The following is a 6,646-nucleotide window of genomic DNA, read 5'->3' as shown; positions in this document are numbered from 1 at the left end:
ATGAAACCATGGGGATTTGAGGAACAAGGAGCTCTTGCTGAATTCTGTCCAGTCATGGGCCTTGTAAATGTCAAAGGGACATGAGTCTAAGTCACTTCCTCTAACAATGATACGAAGCAATTTGAATTCATAAAAACAGGCGCTTTGTGGTTTTAGTAGCACATTTCAGGAACCATATTTGTTCTTGGGCATAAATGTAAAATCCAAGAGATTAGTTTTACATGTGTAATGTTTTGCCAATATACTTGTACTTCTAATGCTTAATTAGGATTCAATATATTGACAACCTTAAATTTCCACAGCTTAAAGTGGCTTGCAGAATTTATTTAAATAAGTATGGTTTTAAGTTTGTTTTACATGTTTTAAAACAGCACTCAAAGTGTTCATACTACTAATCAGTGGTTTCTTGGTTCTCGAAAAAATGTATGTGTGTTTGTGTGTGTGTGTGTGTGTGTGTATTTTGTGTTTAATTTACAGGGAGATTGGTTAGAAAATTAGTTAGAAGTGCAACTATGTGGTTTATTAATCAATAGCAATTTAGAAGAAGCAAGATTAATATAAGTAGTGTAATTAATATAATTTAGGTCTTGCACACATACGGAAGTCAATCACATATGTTTGGGTGTGTTTTCCTGTTGAATGAAAGGTGGACTTGACAAATGAACATCACAACCCACACATCAGGGAACTGTCAGGTCCCTTCCTTGGCACATAGTATCTTTGGTTGTTTTCTGCCTTTATTTTTCCTAAATAAAAGAGATGTGTGTTTTTATATATCATCTGTTTTAAAAAATTAGCATCTTGGGATTTCAGATCATTCAGATTAAAGTACAGATAAACTTTAGATCTTTACTATCTGAGGATGAAAGGGAGGTCAGTGAGTTAGTGGTTGCTGAATAATTGTCAAAATAAAATAATAACACAACAAAATGACAATATTACTGGATTTAAGCACAAAGGCCACTTTATATTTATCCCTTTAAGCCCTATTGACTTTCAATTTTATGAAATCATACTAATTATATTTGGTTATCTATTTGCAAAACTCATTATTCTCAAAAACAAAAATCTGCCTACCCTTCTCCCATCAGACCTTCTGTTGATCCTGAAGCTGAGACTTCAGACTGGGCACGGTCTGACCCAAATCAACTTCCCATTGTTTTTGTTCCCGCTTCTTAAGTTCTGATCATCTATGAATTTGTCTTCTCCAATATGTCTCTCTTCTTTTCTACCCTTCCGATGCGGCATAGACAAATTTCTCCATATGGGAAGCTGTGACTCTACTTCCCACATGTGTACTCTTCACGTCATCAAGGTCCAGCTCCCATGCTCCCTCCAGCACGGAATATCCACTGTCACTTGCAAACAGAATATCTTCCTCCCACCCTTTCTTGCCTGTCTTTCAGGGACACTCAATGTCTTAGAGTGTGTGTTACTTCCCAATATGCTTATTCATGCACATGCATATTATTGTCCACTGGACCAGGTGCGTCTCTGGGACAGTATTGATACATCTTTCCTTGCATGTGCCTTGCCTGTAGTGGCTAATCAGACACCACAGAATCTGTTTTTTTCACTTTTGTTTACTATTTGATGCTCTGTGCTTAAAGCAGGACCTGGCCCAAAGTATGCACTCAACAACAATTTCTTGAATGAATGAAAAAGTTAGTGGATGCTGTGAATAGTTTGAATTTCCATGTCTGGTTTAGGTCTTTCTATTCCTGCCCACAGAAGAGTGGCCCATGTATAATGAAGGTGTCCAGTGTTGGAGGGTGGGGGAGTAGAAGCTGGCTTTCTCTAGGCTCTGCCAGGACAGCTGGGACAAACCTGGGGGCCCACCAAGTGTTTCAGGGTGTATGTGGTCCCATTATCTGTAACTTCTGAATTTATGAGTTAGCACCTGTGTAGTAGGGCTTTATGCAGAATTTCCAAGTTGAAATTGAATGCACTGGTCACAAATATCTGTGCCTGGAATAGTCCTTGACACAGTCAAAAGTGGATATTTGTTTTCAGGGATTCCCCATATCTGGTAACACCAGCTTTGTTTTTAGTTTTGTTTTTCTCACTCCACTGTCCCCATCCCATGCCTTTTGCTTTTATCCTTCACCTTGAGTCCATTCTCCTGTGATCAGACCCATATCTCAGAAGGTTTAGTTCTCTCCTCTAGGTCTCTAAAACACAACTGTACTCTTACCTAATTTTCAAGGATCTGTCTGCATTTCAATAACTTATTGGTTGTCCATGTTCGAAAATTCACTGAAGTATTTCATGTACTAGACTCCAAGACAGCTCTCTACATTGACTCTAGCACTGTCCATTTTGACATAGCCTAGTGGATAAATCATAGACAAAGGGGCTTATCTACTAATAGAAATTGTAAATACTAGGGAAGTCCAGGAGAAAATAACAAGAAAGGCGAGGCAGGCCTATGAATGCTGCTTAAATCATCCCACTGTGAAGCACAGCTTCTCCTGAGCATTCCCCCAAATGGCTCTTGGATGGCCAATCAGTGCCTGCCAGGATTATCCTGCATTATGTATGAGATGACGGAAGTTGCATGGATGCTGATGTCAGTGGAGAACCACAGCATGGGATAAAGGGGGAAGAAAGGGCAGCTTTCTGTTTGTAGGTAAGTACAGGCACGACTCATTTTACTGTGCTTTGCACATAGTGTGTGTGTTTTTTTTTAAATGAAAGTTTTGTCACAACCCTGTGTCAGATAAGTCTATCAGCTTCACACTTCTAACAGCATGTGTTCACACTGTGTCTGTGTGTCACATTTTGGTAATTCCAGAAATATTCCAAACATTTTCATTATTATTATGTCATTATAATGATCTGTGATCAGAATCAGTGACCTTTGATGTTACTATTGCAATTGTTTTTGGGCACCACAAAATCTGCCTGTATAAAATGGTTAACTTAATCAGTCAATGCTGTGTCAGTTCTGACTGCTTCACCAACTTGTCATTCCCCCATTTCTCTTCCTCTTCTTGGGCCTCCCTATTCCCTGAGACACTGCAATATTTAAATTAGGCCACTTAATAACCCTATCACTGTTCAAGTGAGACAAAGAGTTACATGTCTCTCACTTTAAATCAAAAGCTGAAAATGATCAAGCTTAGTTAGGAGAGCACGTTGAAAGCCAAGGCAGACCAAGTGCTAGGCCTCTTGCACCAGGTTAGCCAACTTGGGAATGTACACACAAAGTTGTTGAAGGAAAGTCAATGTGCTACTCCAGTGAACACATGAATAATAAGAAAGGAAACAGGCTTGCTGCTGATATGGAAAGTGTTTGAGTGATCTGGACAGAAGACCAAAGCAGCCACGCCATTCTCTAGGCTAAAGCCTAATCCAGAGCAAGGCCCTTATTTTGCTTAACTCTGTGAAGTCTTAGAGAGGTGGGGAAGCAGCAGAAGAAATGTTTGAAGCTTGCAGAGGCTGGTTCATGAGGTTTAAGGGAAAAAGCCATTTTAATAACATAAAAATAGAAGATGAAGTAGCAAGTGCTGATGAAGAAGCTGTAGCAAATTATCCAAAGGATCGAGCTAAGATCCTTGATGAAGGGCACTATCCTAAACAACAGATTTTCAGTGTAGACAAAACAGCCTTCTATTGGAAGAAGATGCCATCTAGGACTTTCATAGCTAAGAGGAGAAGTCAATACCTAGCTTCAAAGGACAGGCTGCCTTTCTTGTTAGTGGTTAATGCTTCTAGTGACTTTAAGTTGAAGCCAATACTCATTTACCATTCTGAAAATTCTAAGGCCCTTAAGAATTATGCTAGATCTAGTCCGCCTGTGCTCTGTAAATGGAAACGTAAAGCCTGGATGACAACACATCTACTTACAGCATGGTTTATTGAATATTTTAAGCCCACTGTTGATACCTAATGCTCAAACATTTCTTTCAAATATTACTGGTTATTGACAATGCACCTGGTTACCCAAGAGCTCTGATGAAGATGTACAAGGAGATTAATACTGTTCTCATACTTGCTAACAAAACACCCATTCTGCAGTCTATGTATCATAATTAATTTTTGCTTTCAAGTCTTATTCCTTAAGAGATACATTTCATAAGACCATCACTGCCACTGATAGTGATTTATCTGATGGATGTAGGCAAAGTAAATTGAAACCCTTCTGGAAGGGATTCACTAGACTCCATGCCACTAAGAACATTTGTGATTCATGGGAAGATGTCAACGCATCAACACTAACAGGAGTTTGGAAGAACATGATTTCATCCCTCATGGATGACTTTGAGGGGTTCAAGACTTCCGTAGAGAAAGTAACTGAAGATATGATGGAAATAGCAAGAGAAATAGAATTAGAAGCGAAGCCTGAAAATGGGAATGAATTGCTGTGATCTTAGAACAAAACTTGGGATGAGAAGTTGCTTCTTATGCATGAGCAAAGAAAGTGGCTTATTTGGAAGAAAACTACTCCTGGTGAAGACGCTGTGAATATTGTTGAAATAACAGCAAATGATTGAGAATATTACCAAACTTAATTGATAAAGCAGTAGCAGCATTTGAGAGGATTGTCTCCAATTTTGAGAGACATTCTACTGTTGGTTATGTGTCTATCAAACAGCATTTTATGCTACAGAGAAATCTTTTGAAAAAAATAAGTCAGTCAATGCAGCAAACTTCACTGTTGTCTTACTTTTAGATATTGCCACAGCTACTTCAACTGTCAGCAACCACCACTATGATCATCAGTTAGCTGCCACCACTGCCACTAAAGCAAGACTCTGCACCAGCAAAATGATTACAACTTGCTGAAGGCTGAGATGATCGTCAGCATTTTTTAACAATGAAGTATTTTTAGAAGTAAAACATGGACCTTTCATTATACATAATGCTACTGCACACTTAGACAAAGTATTGTGTAAACGTAAGTTTGTATGCACTGAGAAACAAACAAACAAAAATGTGTCACTGCCTTTATTGTACTATTTATTTTTGTGTGGAGATCTAAAACAGAACCTGCAGCATCTCTGAGGCCTGACTATAAATGGGCAATCTAGAGACGAGTGTGTTTTAAGATCCTTTCTTTTCCTTCCTAGTTGTATTTAATGGTGCATCTATATGTGAGAATATTTCTGTAATATTCATGTTATTTTGAAACAAATTCCTGGTGTTTTACCTGAGTCTTTTGGAGAGTAAAATATGCCCATAAATTTAAGATGACTCAAGATTCCTACCTGGGGCAAATTGCAACTTCTCTTTAAGGTTTAATCTTCATATCTGGAAAAAAAGGTAGTTCAAATTGAATAGTTTAATATTACAATTCTTTACAATTCTAAATACTCTTCAGGGTAAATTTTCGTGATCTGGTTTTATAGTCCTTGGTTTTTAGGCACTGCATTAAGCATTGGCATAGGTGAGGATTGAATAAATGTAAAAACATACTGTAAGGATTATTAAAATTACTTATGTGAACATGTTTATCTAGTGAGCTATAAAGTGAGAAACTGAGGGATTTGCATTGATACATTATATAGTTATTTGCCTCTCTTTCCCTTAATTTCTGAGATATTTACAGTTTCATCTGTGACCTGTGACCCAAATCTTTGGTCCTGGTGTGGAATCTAGTAGTATTCATTTGGTGTATCAAACTTATCCTAACTTTTTTTTGCAGCTCAACTACTTCTTTATTTTATTTGATTTATTTTAGCAAGCCCTCCACTCTGTAAAATTCATTTGTAAAAACGAATGAATCATGCCACTGTAAATACATCATTGATGACTAAATATGGCCAATCTTATATAGACAATGCAGTTATGTATTTAAAAGTGAAAATGGACGATGCTTCCTAATTCAGTAAGTGCTTTCCACATAGAGTGTTGTTTTAAAAAAAATCTGCACACTCAAAACTATATTATCTTCTGCTTGTTTAACCAAAAGTATATATCAACCCTGAGTCTGCCAGCAGTATCTTTAACATGGGTCAAGTGGTCCCTGGTTGAATCTTTCCATTTTGTAGGGCAGGAATCAGAAGCTTCCGATGGGAAGACAGCCGTTCGCCAATTGGCAGAGGCCGACATCGCTGGCGTCCTGATTCATTTCATGTTGGAGCACAGACTCTTGCTCCCTGCAAAGTCAGGGAGTGCTTCTGTCACATGCATATGTGTGACCCTGCTCTGTGCCCTCCAGCTATCTCCACATGTGTGCAAGTTTGCTGGACTTCATGTTGAAAGTCATGTCGAGGTGGAGTTGCCAACCCTGCTTTTTTTTTTTTCTTTTTTTCTGCAGATGCATTCCCCAATTCAATCCCAGCTGCCACAAAGACAGAGAGGAAGTGCAGGGATTTCCCTCTTTTGCATCCCCAGAGCAAACAAAAACAAAAAAAACAAAAAAAAAAAAACAAACAAAAAAAAACAGCAAACTGTCCAAGGTCTATCAGTGGATGCAGGCCAATCCCAGTTTTTAAAGGGTACCTTTAAACACAGAGAGTCTAAGTGACAAAAGGTAAGATTGCCCGGATGGGGGCCTCTAGACTTTCTAAAGAAATGGAAGTAAGAGAGGCTCTTGGATTACCACTAATATTAACATTAATGCATTAAGAAGCCAGAAAATTGCCCTTGAGGGGGATGTAGGCAAATTCTTAGAAAGTACTTTTACACTAGTGATAATTGT

At 38.3% G+C, this 6,646-nt stretch overlaps 1 pseudogene; it reads right to left on the bottom strand.

Annotated features, from left to right (window-relative positions):
• Nucleotides 1-6,260: 6,260 nt before the first annotated feature.
• LOC112438977 (small nucleolar RNA SNORA31) lies at nucleotides 6,261-6,422 on the bottom strand (annotated as a pseudogene).
• Between the last annotated feature and the right edge of the window lie 224 nt (nucleotides 6,423-6,646).

Source organism: Pan paniscus, chromosome 12 (genome assembly GCF_029289425.2).
Source record: "Pan paniscus chromosome 12, NHGRI_mPanPan1-v2.0_pri, whole genome shotgun sequence".
Lineage (NCBI taxonomy): Eukaryota > Metazoa > Chordata > Mammalia > Primates > Hominidae > Pan > Pan paniscus.
This window is presented reverse-complemented; position numbering and strand designations above follow the sequence as displayed.